Here is a 21,029-nt window from a genome sequence, read left to right on the forward strand (position 1 = left end):
TACTTTCCATCCATTGCTTCTTGTCCTGCCCTCAGGTCATTTGGAGAATAGCTCGATTCAGTGGTGAAATTCAATTTTTTTTTTTACTACCGGTTCAGTGGGCATGGCTTGGTGGGTGTGGCAGGGGAAGGATACTGCAAAATCTCCATTCCCACTCCACTCTTGGAGGAAGGATATTGCAAAATCTCCATCCCCACCTCCCTCTGGGACCAGCCAGAGGTGGTATTTGCCAGTTCTTCTACTCAACTACTCAAAATTTCCGCTACTGGTTCTCCAGAACCTGCTGAATTTCACCCCTGGCATGACTCCCTCTTTTTGTGGCAACCCCTGAGATATTGGAACGCTAATATCATGTCATTCCCTTTTTTCAATAAATTAGATATACCCAATTCCAGTAACAGTTCTTTATATGTTTTAGCCCCCAGTCAATCTCCATAGATTCCTAGTGAATCTTTTTTGAATGTTATTCATATAGGTTTGCCTGGGCAGCCTTCTCCTTATTCTTCTCATTTATATTGTTTTTAAACACTGCAAACTGTCTAATCTTTCTGGAGTCAGGCAGCCTTGAAATCAAATAAATAAATAAAAAAGCGGATTACAAGTGATATCTCTAAGCTAAAGATTTTAGCTGTTTCACTTCAAACATTCTTAATTAACTGCATTGTTTCGATCACCCTCTTTTTTTTAATGATTTCTATTTAAATAAAGTAGTAATTTATTCTATATCTTGGAGTTTTTACATTAAATATGAGGACTTGATTGCTGAAGTCATTTCTTTATTCTAAGAGCTACATTACCTGCTGTAAACTTTCCAAGTTTATAGCTCATTCTGTAATCATTTTCTGCAGAAATAATTTTATTTTATCTAATTTGATTTTTTTTAAAGAAGTAACAAAGATATTACAAGGTAATATCCATACCAATTCCAGCCACTTGCCTATTAAAAATGGTCTAACAAAATTAACAAAAAGATGGAGAACACGGGTAAGTTCTATTGCAGCTTCTTAAATTTCTTTCCTTATTTTAATTTAGCCTCCATAATGAGCCCATTAAATCCATCATCTTCTCTCTTTTTTCCCCCCAACAAGAAGGGGCAGTTTTCTTAACTTGACTTCTGGCTTGGCTGTCTGGTAAATAATGGGAGCAAATGTTATTAAGGCCTCTGTCCTGCGACAGGTTGGAGCCGGCGTCTTACTTTTATTTTTCAGTGGAGAGATTATTGGACAAAACCCAACATTAAGACAGCAGGACAGGATGCATCCGTTTTGATTTGTTAAGAGCAGCGATCTAGATGTTGAGAAGGTTACTTCTGCAGAATCAAGAAAAAGTTTCCTACCACTAAGTATACTAGCATGAAGAGAACAAATCTAAGCTAGGGTCAATCATGGGTAGAGCAACATCGGAAAACAGCATTAATCCTCTCCTCGCCAGGCTCAAAAAACTACCATCCCATCATTGGTCCCATTGGGGTTACTAAGCTTAGCTTATCGCTCTTCTCCTTTCCTGGTAACATCTTCAATTCTTTATTTTGTAGCACCCCCTTATTCTTATTTCATCTGTAGGAGATGACCAGGCTGAACTCAAGAGAGGGGTCAAAAACATCAGCAGTTTTGAGTCCCTTAGTGCCCACAAGAGATCTACATGCAGCCCACCTTGAATGCCACTGATTTTTACCTACCATCAGTTCACTTTGACCATTAGTAGTTCAGATTCTTGTATAGATTTAGCATACAATAAACCTGTATAGTCATTTGAATTGTCTAGACTTCTGATTTTCTGCACTTGACAATTCCATTTTTTATAGCCACCCAACTCAACCAGGGTACCTACAACTAACAATTGTGTTCTCCCCAAAGCAGTAGTTCCCAATGTGGGGCTCATGCCCCAAAGGGGGGCAATTTGATTTTTAATGAGGGCAATTTGAACTTTGTTTAAACCAAGTTAATGGCCTTTTAGGCTTCCTCGGTTTAAGTAGAGTTCACTTTTTGAGTAAAGTAAGAATTATACATCACAGGAGGGTCATCAGGATTTTAGAGATGTTTAAGTGTGGCATGGCAAAAAAAAGGTTGGAAACCACTGCTCTAAAGGGCTATTAATAGACCTGATTTGCTCTTCCTACTCTGCTTCTAGTAGACATTTATACTTGCATATGTCCAATGACATAGCTCTCTTCTGGTAACACAGGACTGCCATTCCCATATTTGTCACCCTAAACCAGGCAATGGGTGGGCAAATGCATTCCTGCAATCCTTTCTGGAAGATTGCAGATCCTTCCAAACTCATGCTTCTTGAATTTAATGGCAAACCACCAATTTACAGTAGTATGGGGTTTGTTTTTTTCCAAGAGAAAAAAGGAAGGAAAAGAAGCTTTTTGGATGAGAAATGAAATGTCTTTAAAGAAAAATGAAGTCCTACTGCCTTTTGAAAAAGCACCTTTGGGACAGCCATGACTTGGATGACTGAATATCTCCATAGACAGAAAGAAAAGCTAGTCACTGATGTTTGTGTGTTAAGCCTCTGACATTTACAGCACTATTTAACAAAAAAACTATGGAGCCAGAAATCCAAGCATCTTTTTCTCCACTAACAATTAAAACAAATCTCTTACAAGTATCCTAATGATTTCTGCTTTGTTTTGTTTTAATTTAGATTGATATAAGCTTGGAAGAAAGGTCTGGCCCATTGCCATGATCTGACTAAACTGTTTGGTTATTATTCTACTTATGTTTACTAAGGAAGCGATAAAAGGAATCTAGGTGCCCTATCTAACCAATCAAACCAATAATGAAGAAAGCCAATAACACACAGCAAATCTAAAAACCCAGCATCAAAATTCATATATACTGTACACTAGAGGCAGATGAGCGGTGTAAAAAATAAAAAATAAAAAACAGAGTCCGAGAGTCAAAGATTAAAGTTTCGGCAAACATGAGTAAATTGAGAATATATTGGGGCAGGAACTGAGGTATTGATTGCATTTGTTTATTCATTCATCATTCATTCCTTCTATCAATTTATATCTTGCCAATTAACATGCTAAACCAGTGTTTCTCAACCTTGGCTATTTGAACATGTGTGGACCATAGGTGGCTTACATTTATTCAATAGTGCAGGGAATGATTAAAAGCATCATCACAAAACTAAAAACTAGAGAAAATTAGCACGTTCGGTCCTATTTGAACCTTCCTGAAGCTGGGATTGAAGCTGCTGAATATAAGGGGTGAGTCAGAGAGAGAAAGAGACTGAGGTGAGGCCCCTTTAACTCCATGTCATTTGAACCTTCCTGAAGCTGGGATTGGAGCTGCTGGATATAAGGGGTGAGTCAGAGAGACAAAGAGACTGAGGTGGGGGCCCGCGCACTTAACGGCGTGCGAATCATATATCTATAAACCAAAATAGCAATAATACATTCTGGATTAGTGCGCTTGAGATTGTGATTTTCTTTTATTTCAAAATGACTGGCTTAGTTCAATGTAATAGCTGTTTTGCACCTGTCTTTCACAGTACTCTTTTCAAATTTGGATACTGTCTCCTTTGTAAACAAATTACTAGTCTACATAGACAGATTACCTATCTAGAATCTCTAATCTGTGCTCTCCAAGCAGAAACTGTGTCTACTTCGGCCATTCCACTCTATGGAGATGCCACGCTATCAGCCCCTCTACCACAAAGATCCTGCAGGAGAAGAGCAGTCTGGACAACCGTGGGATCTGGCAGGTTGAGAGCTGTGAACCATAAACACAAAGCTTTTGCTGTGACCCAGCAAAACAGATATAGCGCCCTTGCTAACTTTAATGGGGACACTAAATAGATAGGTCAAGGTAGTTGTGATAATGATGACTCAAATAAGCATGGGATCATGGTCCAAAATGAAGAACTTTCTTCGGAAAGGCGAAATGGGGAACCAGGTATCACACATCAGTCGCAGAAGAAGAGCAAGGTATGCAAAAAGAGAAGTCACCTTCTGGTTGGTGATTCAATCGTAAGGGATGTAAATTTAGGAAAGGATATGGAGGTTTTAAGAGGTCAGGTGTCTGTCAGGTGCTACTGCTAGCAGAGACAAGAGGTGTATTCTTAAGATAGTCAAGAATGCAAGTAAGGACTGTGACGTTGATGCTATTATACATCTTGGCACTAATGATCTGTCCCAAAAAGATGTACTTTCTGTGCAGAATGATTTCCAGAACTTGGGGTATGAACTTAATAGTATAGGTTGTAGGCTTATCTTTTCAGAGGTTTTGCCAGTATATAAGGAACAAAAAGGGAAGGTCCAGCATGTAGCAGCATTTAATGTGTGGCTAAAGGAGTGGTGTAAATGGAAGGCTTTAGTTTTATTAGTCATGATGCCTGTAGCTGGTCCAATGAAAAACTGTACAAAAGAGATGGTTTGCACCCATCCAAGAAAGGGACCGAGTTACTTGGCATTAAATTCAAAGATTTTCTGGATAAACATTTAAACTGAAAAGCAGGGACAGAGAATTAATAGATACAGAACATTTCTGTCCCCAGCAAACTAAAATTCATAGGGTTATAAGTGCATGTAACATAGATGTTTGTGCGGGTAAGATTATCACTCCTGCTGTCAAGCAAAACCAAGCATTTAATAGTGATTGCTATACTATGTGCATGAATCATACAAGTGGCAAGAAAATAGGGGCAGTCAGGCATAACACAGGTTATGTAGACCGTAAACACAAGGTCAATCAAAATGGACTCAAATGTCTATACACCAATGCACAGAGTATGAAGAATAAACAGGGCGAATTAGAAATTCAAGTAAAAGAGGGCTGATACGATATTATTGCCATTACAGAAACTTGGTGGGATGAAACTGACAAATGGAACATACAGGATTTAAATTATTTCAAAGAAATAGACCAAATAAAAGAGAATGTGGAGTTGCACTATATATATATATATATATATATATATATATGTATATATATATATATATGTATGTATGTATGTATGTATGTATGTATGTATGTATGTATGTATGTGTATATGTATATGTATATGTATATGTATATGTATATGTATATGTATATGTATATGTATATGTATATGTATATGTATATGTATATGTATATGTATATGTATATGTGTGTATATATGTGTGTATATATGTGTGTATATATATGTGTATATATATGTATATATATGTATATATGTGTATATATGTGTATATATATGTATATATATGTATATATGTATGTATGTATGTATGTGTGTGTGTGTGTGTGTGTGTGTATATATATATATATATATATATATATATATATATATATATATATATATATATATATATATATATATATATATATATATATATATATATATATATATATATATATGAATGAAATAACTAATCTCTACAGAAATAGAGCACAATAATGATGAGAACTATCTTGAATGCATTTGGGTCAATATTAAAGGTTGTGGGGGGAAATGACATTGGCATAGGTCTATACTACAGACCACCCAACCAAGCAGAGGAAGTAGATGAACTTTTTGCTAGTCAGCTAACTAAGGTATGTAGGAAGCACACCACAATAGTAATGGGAGATTTTAACTACCCTGACATCAACTGGAAAACAAACTCTGCACCAAGTGGAAGATCCAACAGGTTCCTAACAAACCTAGCAGACAACTTTATTTCCCAAAAAGTAGAGAAGGGAACAAGGGGATCAGCCATATTGGACTTAATTCTCACTAACAGAGAGGAAATGATAGAAGGTATTGAAGCCACAGGAACCCTGGGGGCAAGTGACCATGCAATATTGGAATTCAACATTATGCAAACACAAATAGTAGAACAAAGTCAAACTAGAGTCTTGGACTTTAAGAAATCTAATTTCAATAAACTTAGAGAGAGCTTGGGAAAAATTCCATGGATGAGAATCCTCAGGTGGAAAACAACTCAAGAAGCTTGGGAAAGTTTGAAAAATGAGATTACAAAAGCCCAGTCCAGCACAATACCAATGAAGAAGAAAAATAACAGCTCCCAAAAGAAACTAGCATGGCTGCATAAAGAACTCTCTGACAAATTGAAAGACAAAAAAGATAAGTATAAAAAGTGGGAAGAGGGGGACATAACTAAGGCAGAATATCAGCAAATAGCCTGAGCCTGTAAAGATGAAGTGAGGAAAGCTAAGGCTCACAATGAAGAAAGGCTTGCCACAAAAGTAAAAATTAACAAAAAAAGCTTCTTCCAACATGTTAAAAACAAGAAAAAAGTTAAAGAAACAATTGGTCCATTGCTAGGAGAAAGTGGCAAGAAGGTGGCAAAAAACAGGGAGAAAGCAGAACTATTTAACTCATGTTTTGCATCTGTCTTTTTTTGCATCTGTCTTTTTTTGCATCAGTTAGAACAATTAATCAGTGGAACAGCTTGCCTCCAGAAGTTGTGAATGTCCCAACACTGGAAGTCTTTAAGAAGATGTTGGATAGTCATCTGTCTGAAATGGTATAGGGTTTCCTGCCTAGGCAGGGGGTTGGACTAGAAGACCTCCAAGGTCCCTTCCAACTCTGCTATTGTATTGTATAAGCACCATGAAAAGAGGATTCCAAACCTCAAATGAAAGTCTAATTCAGGGGTGTCAAACTCAAGGCCCTGCTCATGGGGTACATAGATCTAGCCTGCGAGGCCACCCTGGAAACCGCAAAGGACCAGCCCATGGTGCCTCTGCCAGCAAAAACAGGGCTCCGTTTCACTGGTAGAGGGCTAGCAAAACAAACTAGAAACAAAACAAAAGAAGAAATGTTTCCCCGTTTGCATTTGAGCATCCAAGAAGGGACAGGAAAGGAGAAAGGGAAAGAGGAGAGACAAAGAAAAAGAAGGAAAGATGGGAAGAGAGCAAGGAAGGAAGATGAAAAGGAAGGAAGGAAGGAAGGAAGGAAGGAAGGAAGGAAGGAAGGAAGGAAGGAAGGAAGGAAGGAAGGAAGGAAGGAAGGAAGGAAGGTTATAATAAAAGTGAGGGGGGTCTGAGGGAAGTCCTACCTTAGCTCTTGCCACCACAGCTGCCCCCAGCACCAGTGATGTTGAGCTGGCCATGCCCACCCCGGACACACATGGACACACACACACACACACACACACACACACACACACACACACACACACACACACCGAGGTCAAATACAACCCTGATGCGGCCTTCAATGAAATTGAGTTTGCCTGCATGACCTGGTCTAATTCATAAGCCTGGGGCAGCAATGAAAACCACTTACTTTCTCCCTCCCATCAAATTTCCTAGAGGCAGGAAGACAGTAATTCCTCCTGATGAGACACACACAAGATAGTAGAAGATTCTACTTGAAGCAGATAATCCTGCATGTAAACTGGATTCAAGCTGCATGCAGGCGATGACTAGATTCAGACCTAGAAACAAAGAGGAAGCCAATGCAACTTTTCCAGGCCTGATGTAATCTTGTTTAAATGGCTCTGTCCCTTCAGTAGCCAAGTTCCTTAATTCAGCAGTTAACAAATGAATAACAGAATAACAGGGTTGGAAGGGATCTTGGAGGTCTTCTAGTCCAACCCCTTGTTCAAGCAGGAGACTCTATATCAGTGAAGACTAATCTTTTCCAGACCGAGTACCCAAAGCGTGTACGTGTGAATGTGTGTGTGTGTGCACGCACAAACCCGCAAAATGTAACATGTGCTCTATGCCCCCCCCCCACTGCATGTGCCATGCCCCACGCCAACGAATGCATGCCCACCCACGCCCCCCACGCATGGGTGACAGAGACCCGAAGACTAGCTGTCTGGCGGGAGGCACAGCATATGCAGCATACACAACAAAGCTGAACTGGAGCAATGTCTCGTGTGCCCATAGGAGAGGGCGCTGCATGCCACCTAAGGCATGTGTGCCATCGGTTCGCCATTTAAAACAAGTGGCTGTCCAGTCTCTTCTTGAAAACCTCCAGTGATGGTTCACCCACAACTTCTGGAGGCAAGTTGTTCCATTGCAACCTGGGTAGTTGGACTGGGCTGGGCTAGATTGTCCAATGGGTATTTCCCACTCAAAAGCCTGAAATCCAGACTTTCTTGTAGGAAGAGCTTCAAAACTGTGCCCAGTTGAAGCTGCAAAGGCAAGCTCATATTTGCAAAGGAATGACAAGACATAACTCTGGGCGGAATGTGTCACATTAAAGCATTTTTTGCATGCTTCGGGTGCATGCGAAGATGCCAGCGGGGATTAAATGTAAAAGTAAATGCTGCCTGCATGGCCATGCAGTGGAGCCGTTTGTCCCAGCAAAGTTTACCCCTTCCTTCTCCTCCGAGCTGCATCTGATAAATGTGCAGGCCTCTGACTTGTCCACATGAGGCTGTTGCAACTCCCCAGGACTTATATTCCTTCCATTTGTTCATCGTGGTGACCTCATCCCAAAGCCTGAAGCAGCAACAACTGGAGGACAGTATTTTTTCAGCCTTGGCAACTTGAAGATAGGTGGAGTTCAGCTCCCAGAATTCCCTAGCTAGCATGCATGGATTTCAACTCTCGGAATCCCTCAGGCAGCATGCCTGGGCTTCAAATAGCAATAGCACTTAGACTTACAAACCGCTCCATAGTGCTTTTACAGCCCTCTCTAAGCAGTTTATAGAGTCAGCATACAGCCCCAACAATCTGGGTCCTCATTTTACCCACCTCGGAAGGATGGAAGGCTGGGTCAATCTTGATTTGATTTGCCAAACTGCTGGCAGTCAGTGATCAGCAGAAGAAGCCTGCAGTACTGCACTCTGACCACAGCACCACTGCAGCTCAGTGGCGCCGTGGTTAGAGTGCAGTACTGCAGGCTTCTTCTGCAGCAGTGGTGCCTGCTGAATCCCAGAATTCAGCATGCATGGAGTTCCAGGTTGACTCTAAAGATGTAGCAGTAATTAATCTGGAGATAATAAGGAGGTGAGTTACTGTTGCCAAGGTCTCTGCTCCAAATCCAATTCCATCTGTCAGATCAAAAGAAATGGGGCAAAATCTCTCCTGGCCATAATCTTGACCTGTTAAACAGATAAGGACAATCTCCTTCATATAATATATGAGGCTCTGATATTTTGCCAGCCAGGATGTTGTTTGGAGAGTTTTGGGTCAAACGACGATTAAGGCAAGAGCATGACTTATTTTAATATCTGTTTTTTCTTGCTTGCTTTCCCCTTTTGTAAAGTATTGAGATTGCTGAGAAATGAATAGAATGTATACCTATTGCAGTCATCCCCCATTTATTACAAGCTATGTTTACTCCATTAAAGAAAAATTAGAATTAATCCATTTTTTTTCCTTGTCTGTATTACATTTGGTACTTTTTAGTCTTGAGTGTATTACCTGCTGCGATACTGCCTTTCGTTAATTTTAATTGCACATTGATTTTATTTGATGATTGCGGCTATATATTTTTTGATTGCAAGCTAGTCTAAATTGATACTGGAGAGGACTGATAAATGCTCAAACTTCAAGTGACTGCCTTTCCTGAGTGAATAGGGATATAATACAGGTAACTTAATGGGCGGCAGAAGAATTGACCAAGGTCTGCTTTAATGATCTCAAGGAAATGTCTGACTCCACCTTCAAAGAAAGAACAAAAGATGAATGACAAGCTAACTCAAGCATCTGGCATGGAATTATTTTACCCTACTTGTTCTGATGTTAATATTGATTTCCAATATACTGTACAATTCTTTTTCTCTGTGAAATATTAGAGCAGCTGGAAATATAAGGAAACTGGTCACTGGAGAAGACTGCAAAAAGTTAACTAGCAGCTGAGAGAATAAAGACGTACAGATCCATTGAAATTCTGATTGTGTATTGACTTAGTTAAGATTTGATACTTGTCCTTCGCTGGATGTTTGAGCAATATTTTTCCCCTCTGTTTTTTTATCTCTGAAACATATACAAGCATGGATTATACTTGTATACCCTGCTAAACCATGGTTTGCTTAGCCAGTTTATTGAATAAAGCGGAATTGGCTGGTTTTGCTTAGTCATAAACCATTCTTTATATTAACCACAGCAAAATGAACTGTCTTTTAAGTTATCTTGTTTGTGAAATGGGTCCACAAGTTCTTGGAAACTCTGGGGTGTTAAATTCATCAGAACAAATTCAAAAGGGCCTTTGACTCAGGGCCTGGTCTCCCCTTTTTATAAAACCATAAAGAAATTTGCATTATATCAGGATCACCGATTTATTCCCTAAGAGTGTGTGTGTGTGTGTGTGTGTGTGTGTGTGTGTGTGTGTGTGTGTGTGTGTACACAGCACATGTATATGTGTGTGTGTGTATGTAAGTATATACTGTAGATCAGGGGTATCAAACTCAATTTCATTGAGGGCCATATCAGGATTGTGGTTGACCTCAGAGGGCCGGGCATGGCCAACTCATCGTCACTCACGGGCGCCTGTGGTGGCCCGAGTGTTCTGCCAGAGAAAACGGACTTCCAAGCTCTGCTTTCAGCTGTGACAGCCTCCTGCAAGCCCTCACAAGCCCTCTGCCATTTTCACTGGCAGAGGCACTGCAGACTGATTCTTTGCTGTTTCCAGGGGAGCCCTGCGGGCCGGATCTAAGCACCCATTGGGCTGAATCTGGCCCCTGGGCCTTGAGTTTGACACCCCTGCTGTAGGTACATATATACACATACATACACATACATGCATTATAGCAATAGCAATAGCAGTTAGACTTATATACCGCTTCATAGGGCTTTCAGCCCTCTCTAAGCGGTTTACAGAGTCAGCATATTGCCCCCAACAATCCGGGTCCTCATTTCACCCACCTCGGAAGGATGGAAGGCTGAGTCAACCTTGAGCCGGTGAGATTAGAACCCCTGAACTACAGATAACAGTCAGCTGAAGTGGCCTGCAGTACTGCACTCTAACCACTGCGCCAGCTGATTAATGCTCCTTTTGAGAATTCTACACTTTCTTCAATGAAAGCAGACAATGTTAAGCTTTTCTTTGAAAAAAAAAAGACACTATTTTCTGAAACTTCCAGCTTTAAACTTTATTTATTTACCTACGTATTTATAGCACGGCCCAACACAACTTCTGTGACTCTGGGAAAGTGTGATCTAAACATGGGTACGTGGTTCTTATATTGCAAAATAACTAGTGAACCATATCAGAACATATACTTCCCTTTGCTAGTTCATCTGGGCATGATTTCATTTTCCCTGGAAAATACTGAAATCTTATCTGAGCTAAAGAGCTAGAATGCAGCTTGGGAAGAAGCTGCACTTATTGGGATAAATAGTTGTATTAACTTGAGGACTTCTTGGTTTTCTTTTGAGAACAGAGATCAGAGTTTCATTTTTAATGTATACCAGGGTGTAAATAAAGATTATCTTATCTTAAATCAAGACATTCACTTTCACTTGCCAAAAGGCTACAACCTTGCTGACAAAGAAAATGTGCCACTTGATTTAGACTAGGATTGGAAGGAAAGATATCCAAGGATTGGCTTAAACACACAGTATCTGACATTATAAATCTAAAGTGAGCAAACTCTGAACTCAGGCAACCACATTCCAAATCTTCCTCTTTTTTATTAATTTATATTCCACATTTCTTAACCACCTTTTTTTTCAGAGATCCCCCCCCCCCAAAAAAAAATACTTTCCCCCATTCCTCTTTTATATTGTAGTTTCTTTTCCCAGGAAACGGCAGTTACATTTTAGCTTTGCTTATTTTCTCCCTGATAAGACCTGCCGTGGATTCCTGACTGCATTCGGTCTAACATGCCAAAGATATTTCATGTATATTTATTTAGAATTTCATTCACACAGGCAGAAATTTTCGATGTACAGCTAGCCTCTTACATCCCTCAAGTGGCAAGGCCCGGGGGGATAGAGTGGGGGGGAGTGCAGTTTTGAATTGCTGGAGTATTGGTTGGTTGGGATTTTTTATTCATTTCCCTCGTGATATTTCAAATTAAGCTGCAGAACTCCGTTACTTTTTCCCTGGTGCATATGCTTGAGTATACAGATTAAAAATTCCTCTCCCCCACTATTTTTCTTTTCGCTAAGGGCACACAGAGAATCCTGCAGTAGAATATTTTTTAAGAGTCAGGAAGATCAAGGAGAAAGTGAGGGAGAAACCGTCACACTGGTATGTAAAGGGAGAGGCATCCAACGCCTGAGAGAATATTGTTTCCTCAGATTTAAGCACTAAGTATAAACACGGGGCCAAAAGCCCCAGCGAAGAGGCTAATTCTCTTTGCAACAACGAGATGAGTTCAAAGGCAAGGCTGCCGAGGTGGCTCGAATTTCCAGTAAGATAAAACCCAGCAGTCTCTCTGGCATCGCGATGGGAAAGCTTACCTGGCTCCTTGTGAAAAGCAATTTGTTTTAGATTATGGCACAGCGACTATCATTTAAAGCACCGGGGATTGTGATTTAAATGCAGAACAACATCCTTTCCCCCAAATACGGCCTACAGTTGCAGGCTTCTTCAGCTTGCTTGTCCAGCCGCATTATGATTCAGAGGAAGAAAACTGGCACCTGACTGATCGGTGTGACGTAGCTTCGTTATTCAAATCTTGCTGTGTTCAAGATTTAGCCTCCTAAAAGGCTAGCCACTAATCAGTCTGTCTCTCTGTCCATTCCCCTTCCCTGAAGCCTTAATCTACTTCACCAATCCACCCAGGGATTCATCACTGGAGGTTGCAGCAGAGAAGACAAAGAGGAAAATTGTGGAAGGGAGTTTAGCAGTATTGCAGACCAGAGGAGATATATATCGGTGCTTCTTCAGGAGAGAAGGAATGCAGCAAGTCCTGCTTTCTTTTTATTTTTGACTAGTTGATAACCCGGCGTTGCCCGTGTATTTATTTATAGGGGGAAAATGTCCAGACCAAACATAATTTCTAATGTTCCAATGGCTGATGTGTGTGCACTCCTGGTGCAGAAAATATGGAGCAAGAAAAACAATGGTGGGCTGCTGCCTGTTCAGACCAGTTCGGGCGAACCGGTAGTTGTGACCCGCGGGTGGCTGCCCGGGCACAATCCTGTCCTATATCACTGTGTTTTTGACACAGTGTGGAAGACGCGCATGAGCAAATTGCTGTGTGTTTTGATGCCACATGCATGTGTGGAAGGCATGGGCACTCACGTTTCCGGTGCTGGGTGAACTAGTTGTTACAGTATGTGATGCCCAGGGGTGGGTTCCAGATGCTACCACTGCCGATTCGTTCAGGGATGTGACGTGCAGGCACATTTGATGCCTGCTACACGTACAGGCGCAGTACTAGAAAAAATGCTCAGAAGCAAAAAACAATATGGCGGCACCTATGGCGCCACCGATAGAACTGATTCAGGCACGTGGCAGGCCAAGTTACTACCTACTCGGCCAAACTGGCCTGAACTAGTAGGAACCCACCTCTGGTGATGCCCACCTCTGAAGGAAGAGCAGTAATAATGTTGCTTCCTATCTATAGGCACATATTGGATATGCCCCAGAGTACACCTCCAAAGTTCTGATAACTCCAAACATGCTCTATCATTGCCCGGACTGGCCGATGCTGCTGGGAGTTGTGATAAAGCTATCTGGTGACTCACAATTTCTTCATATAGGATATATGCGCATTGAGTCTGCACAAAAGTCCACATTTTTATCACCCTTTGGGGCAACTGTTTATCATTTTGTATATGGATAAGTTGTAATCTATTTCAAGAATCACGCATAAATTCTTGTGGAATGCCAACATTGGCATATCCCAATATCTGGGAAAGCATAATGAAGAGAAGAAGGGGAGAAAGAGAATTTTTTCCCCTTAATCTTTATGATAATTGCTACGAATTGGAGACTAGGTTCAAGTTGTTCTGAAAATTAAATTTATTCATGTATTCAATTGATATCTCACATTTATATTTTTTTTAACAATCCCAGGGCAAGCATACAATTCAATTAAGATTAGAATGAAATTTTAAAGCGATTTATATATAATTACAAGGAAATAATTCAATTAAACCTTTCAAAGTATGTATAAAACTATACATGGCTTTAAATTCTCCAACAAGGTAAAGAACTTGTAACCCATAAACTGCCTTTTCCTCATGAGAGTCCAGTGAACTTCTGCAACAACCTGGGATCATGGCACAAATATATCATGACAAAATTCTGGCTTGTAATTTTTTTTATTTTGTTTATAAAAAAACATGTTCAAGGGGGTAAATTTATACAACACACTTTCCTCCACCTATTTTCCTTACAACCACCTTGTGAGGTGATTTGGGCCTAGAGAGTGATTGGCCCAAAGTCGCCCAACTGGCTTTCATGCCTAAGGAGGGACTAGAATTTACAGTCTCCTACTTTCTAGTCTGATGCCTTAACCATTAGACCAAACTGGCTCTTTCAAGATACTCAGAGCACATGGAAAATGCAAAGGCCAAACTGCATTCTTGCAGCACTTCTGGGGTGACAGTACATCAACTGCCAATTTAATTTGCCCATATAACACTCTGAATTATAAAATGCAAATATTTTAATAATGTTACATATTGATAGCATCTTGCAAAAGATAAGAAAGCTTTTCTTTGAATAATTCATAATGCTGCCAGTACATTATTTGATAGGATAACAGGACCTATATCAGGGCTATCTACCCAATCAATTTAAGATTAAGATTCTAAAAAAAACTTAAAAGTACATTCAAATTTGCTTGAAAGAGATGAGAAAAAAATAACTCTTGCAGAGATGGATTTAAGAGCTGCCATATGTCCACCAAATTAAACTCCAGTAAATAAGCTTGAAGGAAATGTTGTGCTTATAAAGTCCCAAACTATGTTGTCAAACTATGATATCTAGAAGACTGCTAACTTTTAAAGTGAATCTACCAAACTTTTAATTCCTATACTGAAATTGTTGATAGTTCCCCAGGTACTAGGATAATCTGATAAAATGAAACAAGGTTTTATATGGCATTTTGACTGTGATACTTGCTTCCAAATGGGAATAGATTGGCCCCTTCTTGCCTACTTTATTCTTTCTAAAGTTTTCAAGATTAAAGAATGCTTAAAATTGAAAACAACATTTGGCAGAAAGAAATTTAAAAAAAAAAACCAATAGCAACTTAGACTTATATACAGCCCGATAGTGCTTCAAAGGACTCTCTGGGTTGTTTATAGTGTCAGCATATTGCCCCCAACAATCTAGGTCCTCATTTTACCAACCTCAGAAGGATGGAAGGCTGGGTCAACCTTGACTTGGTCAGGATCAAACTCCAGGATATGGGTAGAGGTTGCCTGGAATACTGCATTCTAACCACTGTGCCACCAGGGCCCAGTCATAAATAGTTATACATATGCATAAAATCATTCCAAGAAAGACAATTGCACATAATATTGTTTCATGAAACTAAACATTCAGGTATAGTATTTAAATAAGTATTGATTTTTAAATTTAAAAAACAGTAGGTTTAAGCAAACCAGAGTTTTTAATATATGTGGGTAGTATAGTGATACATTCAGTCAAAGTCGAATCAAAGTCAAATCAAAAATGTTTTGGAAGAACTGTTTCAAAACTAGCAGGATCGCCACACTTGTATTCATTAAAGCAGCCCTTGTGATCCTGAGAAAAAAGATGCTGCTTTAAAAGTCAGCTTATTAAAGCATCTTCATCTTTTCTTCAGGTCCATGCTTGGTTTGCAGCACTTCTTCCAAATCATTTTTTGAGCGTACAACAGCCAACATATCCAACATAAGGTAGCAAGTTAGCCTGCTTTTCTTTTTCATCCTGAACTAAGTATCAGGGAATCTAGTCTAGATTGGACCAGTTTGGATTTCTAAGTGCCCTCCAAAAACTGGATACATTACTCGAAATTATTTATTTATTTATTTATTTATTTATTTATTTATTTATTTATTTATTTATTTATTTATTTATTTATTTATTTATTTATTTATTTATTTGACTTATATACCGCTTCATAGGGCTTTCAGCGCTCTCTAAGTGGTTTACAGAGTCAGCATATCGCCCCCACAGTCTGGGTCCTCATTTCACCCCCCTCGGAAGGATGGAAGGCTGAGTCAACCTTGAGCCAGTGAGATTTGAACCGCCGAACTGCAGATAGCAGTCAGCTGAAGTGGCCTGCAGTACTACACCCTAACCACTGCGCCACCTCGGCTTAGATAAAAATGGTTTTAGTTTTGGATAGCAATACGCAAACTCATTACTCAACCACAACAAGGACATTTAAATTGACTAAAAGTGTTTTACCAATATTGGGTAAAAAGAATTTACAGGTAGTCCTCTACTTACAACCATTCATTTATTGGCTGTTCAAAGTTACGTCACTGAAAAAAGAGACATGATCCTTTTTTACACTTTTCACCATTGCAGCATCCCCATGATCACATAATCAAGATTCAAATGCTTGGCATATTTATGAGGACTGCAGTGTCCTGGGGTCATGCGATCAGTTTTTCAGACCTTCTGACAAGCCAAGTCAATGGGGAAGCCAAATTCACACAACAACTGTGTTAGTAACTTAACAACTACAAAGATTCACTTGCCACAACTATGGCAATAAAGGTCGTGAAATGAGGAAAATGGGACAAATGACTCACTTAGCAACATAAATTTGGTGTCATGGTCATAAGTCAAGGACTACCTTATTGATACGTAGTTTTGGGTAACAAAGGAAAGAGTTTATGAAGCACTGCTCTACACTGTTTTCAGTAATGGCTGGCTCTCTATTTTCGCTATTTACCAAGGCAGGATGCACCTATTTCAACGGAATCATTTACAAACACACTTTTAAGTGTGAGACCCAAAGAACAACAGTTACATTATCTGTCCCATTACTTTTTAAATGGGGCAACATAACATGAGATATTATAGAGTTCAACTTCATCAGGGGTAGTTTTTTCTAGGTTTTCAGTATAAAGGCTTTCAAGAGCAATATCTCTGTGCTGATTCCTTGTGACACAAAACTAATTCCCACAACACTGTCAATAATTTACTAAGACTGCATTACTATTGCTGGTGAAAGCAACTTTTGCCAAAAGCACCAAAAATGACCGTGGGATTACTGTGCTTGATTGGACTCTCCATTCTTCCTCCATACTCTGGGTCCTTGGTTTCCAAATGATATGCAAAAGTTGCTCTCACCAGAAAAGAGGACTTTGGACCACTGAGCAACAGGACTTTGGACCACTGTGCTTCATTAAGACCAGGGTCAACACAGCCATCTACCAGGAGATTTTGGAGCACTTCATGCTTCCTTCTGCAGATGAGATTTATGGGGATGCTGATTTAATTTTCCAGCTGCCCACACTGCCAAAAGCACCAAATCTGGTTCAATGACCGTTGGATTACTGTGCTTGATTGGCCAGAAAACTCGCCTGACCTGAACCCCATAGAGAATCTATGTGGCATTGCCAAAAAGAAATATGAGAGACATTAGACTGAACAATGCAGAAGAGTGAAGGCCGCTACTGAAGCATCCTGGTCTTCCATAACACCTCAGCAGTGCCACAGGCTGATAGCTTCCATGCCACGCCGCATTGAGGCAGTAATTGCTGCAAAAGGGGCCCAAACCAAGTACTGAGTACATATGCATGCTTATACTTTTCAGAGGTCCGATACTGTTCTATGTACAATCCTTGTTTTATTGATTGCATGTAATATTCTAATTTTCTGAGATGGTGGATTTGGGGTTTTCATGAGCTGTAAGCCATAATCATCACAATTATGACAAATCACGGCTTGAACTATCTTGCTTTGCATGTAATGAGTCTTATCCCATATATTAGTTTCCCCTTTTAAGTTGTATTACTGAAATAAATGAACTTTTGCACGATATTCTAATTTTTCAAGTTTCATCTGTATTCTTCTCTTCCTTCCTAGTATCTATCTCTCCCCACTTATCACTATAACTATGTTGCTTGTATCTTTCAATTTATATTGTTTTTATTTGTATCTTAGTGCGATTTTATAGCTTATTAGTAACCTTGACTATCACTAAGCGTTGTATCTTTTCATTCAATGAATGTATTTTATTCTCCTTATGTACACTGAGAGCATATGCACCAAAGACAAATTCCTTGTGTGTCCAATCACACTTAGCCAATAAAGAATTATATTCTATGTGTCATCACTTCTAAAAAAAATACACAAAGGGGAAAAAAAACAGCCAAGCCCCTTAATTTCTTTGTTTTCATGCTAAGTACCATTTGTGGCTTTTAATTTGCATTTTGCTGAATTTGATTTTTGTGTTTTCTTCATATTCCACAATTACAAACATATATACAGAGCTTGCCCCTCCAAACAACAAAAAACTTTAACAGATGCTTTTAGAATGAGTATGCCAAAGAAAGAATAGAAATGAGGAAAGCAATAGAGTAACACATACACATCTTTTGATTCAAGAGTTCCTTGCTAGGATCCAATGCTGTCTTTGTCATCTGAAAACATCTGAAAAACTCAATTGGCCCATTCTTTCTAAAGGGCTCTCACAAGACAAATGTAACAATATGTCAGAAAAATATTTACATCAGTCATTCAGTGAGATGAGAATAGGAGGGTGCAAAATATGTCGGGACACACAGAATTTATACGTTGAAACTGCTCTGAACCTCTATCCATCTTAGGAACTAAATTGTTTGGTTTCTGCTCATATCTGGTCAGTTCTAGAGGAAATCAATCCTGACTGCTCTTTAGAAGGCCAGATCCTGAAGACGAAACTCAAATACTTTGGCCACCTAATGGAAAGGAAGGACTCACTGGAGAAGAGCCTAATGCTGGGGAAGATTGAGGGCAAAAGAAGAAGGGGACGACAGAGAATGAGGTGGCTGGATGGAGTCACTGAAACCGTAGGCGTGAGCTTAAATGGACTCCGGGGAATGGTAGAGGACAGGAAGGCATGGAGGAACATTGTCCATGGAGTCGCGATGGGTCGGACACGGCTTCGTAACTAACAACAACCATATAGAAACCACCATCCCATGGCATTGAGTGACAATTTGGCATGGCTGTTAGCACAGAACCAGAATCATTTCATTCTATCTGAAATATTATTGTTGTCCAGTAGTAGGTTGTTGCATGATTTTAAAAAAAGATTTAAATGGCATGTTTGAGTTTTTGTTTCTTCTTTTTGCTTAACATCCAGATTTTTTTCATGTAACTTCCAGTTTTTTTAGTCTCTCCAAGTTTAATCAGCAAAATGGAAGTGCACCTCAAGGTGGACAGTCAGGTAGACATTAAAAAGGGGGGTTTCTTCAAGAACAGATACAGTGGTCCTTCTCCCTAGGGATCAGTTAGACCCAAAGCATAATTTTTTTTGGCATGATCTTACGGTGAGAAATAAATCATCAGAAAGATCCGAGGACAGAAGAGTGGAGGGAAGGCATTTCAGAAAATCAAAATAGCAGCATTTTCCATGCAACCAAAGCCCCGTCAGACAGGTGAGGCGGGTAAAAAAGAGGGGGGTCTTTGTTTGCAGGATTGGGGGTAGAACAACAGGGTTGGAAGTGACCTTGCAGGTCTTCTAGCTTAACCCCCTCTCCGTGGCAAGAAGATCATATATATCACACACAAACACACACAATTCCGGACTTCCTTGCCTTTTTTTTTTTTTTTTGACAATGCAGATGCCCCTGCGTGATACAGGGGAAAGAAAAAGAATTGCACCCTGTGCTTTACCTTTGCAGAAGTAGAAATCCCTAAACTAAAATAACTTCTTCTTTTTTTAAGGGAGCAAAGACAGATCGCCCCACCCACTTAGGTTTTGGCTCCGCCCACCTCGCGCTCTGGCCCCTTCCGCCGCCCTTTGAAGAGTTTCCGGAGCTTTTTGCAAAAGTGCCTTGCTCTTGTCCCTCCCTCCCCTCCCCTCCAAAACACGTTTCTTGCATTGCTTTCCTGACACGGCACGTGTTTCTGAAGCGACTGGACGGGAAACTATTTGCTAAACTGGCTGAATAAACGGGTGAGAAAGCGAGAGCCGGTCGTGCCGGGAGAAACGTCTGAGTGCATTGATCGAGCCTACCTTTTACTGTGCTTTTAGCTCCTGGGCTGATGGCCAAGTAAAGAGCGCCGGGAGGCTTTGGGCCGAGGGTAACCGGAAGTCCCTGTTATAACTAGCAAGCAAAGAGCTTTTGACGTAACCAAGGGAAAGTTTGCTCTGGGTTCCCGCTGCAGCTGCGGGACGGATCAAAGAGGCAAAGGCGTTTTGCAGCGCTGCCAAAGACCGGTGCCCCGGAGAACGCAGCGACGTAGCAGCTCCACGCTTTCTATGGGATTCAACCCCACTTCATTCAGAGGGTTTCTGAACGACTTTTCTGGGCTTCAAATCATGATTCAAGGCATCCCCCCCCCCAAAAAAAAACATGAGACGCTAAGGGGTGTCGCTTGAAATCCCTTTATAATGACTTCTATAAATATGGGCCTTAAGTGTGTATACATAAAAGCACTGGGGACCATGTAAGATCATGCATCCCACGTGCATTAGTGCTTTTCTGAGTTTGACAATGAGAAAACAAACTATCCATATATATTTTTTGTTACATCTCACACTCTATTTCAGTCGTCGGTCAGATCGAATATAAAATACCTTTCGGTTCAATTGGCTTGGCTGTTTGAGAAATTCTTTCTTCGGCAGTACAATGTTGGTTTTAAGACAAGGCAAATCCAGTCTTATTTCTGAAAGTTGGTTTTGCACAAAAGGTTTCTTGGTTTTAGCGAGATAGCTGTGTTTTTTTATTTTTCAAATACCCTAAGAGGACAAGCAAAGAACATTTATGACCACAGCAAGTCTATTTGGAAGGACCAAAAAAAAAAAAAAACCCTGAGTTAAGACACAGTCCACTAAACACAATCTTCTCTGCAAGAATATATGTTGATCTCTTAATAAAACCCAGTGGCTGAAATCTTTAAACTGCAGATGCCAATGTTAAAGCCAATGAGGTTTATCTACGATGCGATTATTGCTAATTGAAATCTGGATAGCGTATGAAACTCATATGCTTTTAGGACTTTGTGCCAGCCCTCCGAGTTCAGTTGAATGTAACTCATAAATCTTTCAGAAAATCATATCCATGTTCAGGAAG

General features: G+C 40.0%; 1 protein-coding gene across 1 annotated transcript in view; it reads right to left on the reverse strand.

Annotated features, from left to right (window-relative positions):
- FHIT (fragile histidine triad diadenosine triphosphatase) overlaps positions 1–20,092 on the reverse strand; it is a 990,173-nt gene extending 970,081 nt beyond the window's left edge. Inside the window, exon 1 of the mRNA XM_087707805.1 lies at positions 19,970–20,092. The gene's annotated coding sequence lies outside the window, so the exon portion shown is untranslated. The remainder of the gene's footprint in view (positions 1–19,969) is intronic.
- Positions 20,093–21,029: the final 937 nt, after the last annotated feature.

Source organism: Thamnophis sirtalis, unplaced genomic scaffold (assembly GCF_051295495.1).
Source record: "Thamnophis sirtalis isolate CommonGarterSnake01/CBP01778 unplaced genomic scaffold, rThaSir2_p1.2 scaffold_3, whole genome shotgun sequence".
NCBI lineage: Eukaryota > Metazoa > Chordata > Lepidosauria > Squamata > Natricidae > Thamnophis > Thamnophis sirtalis.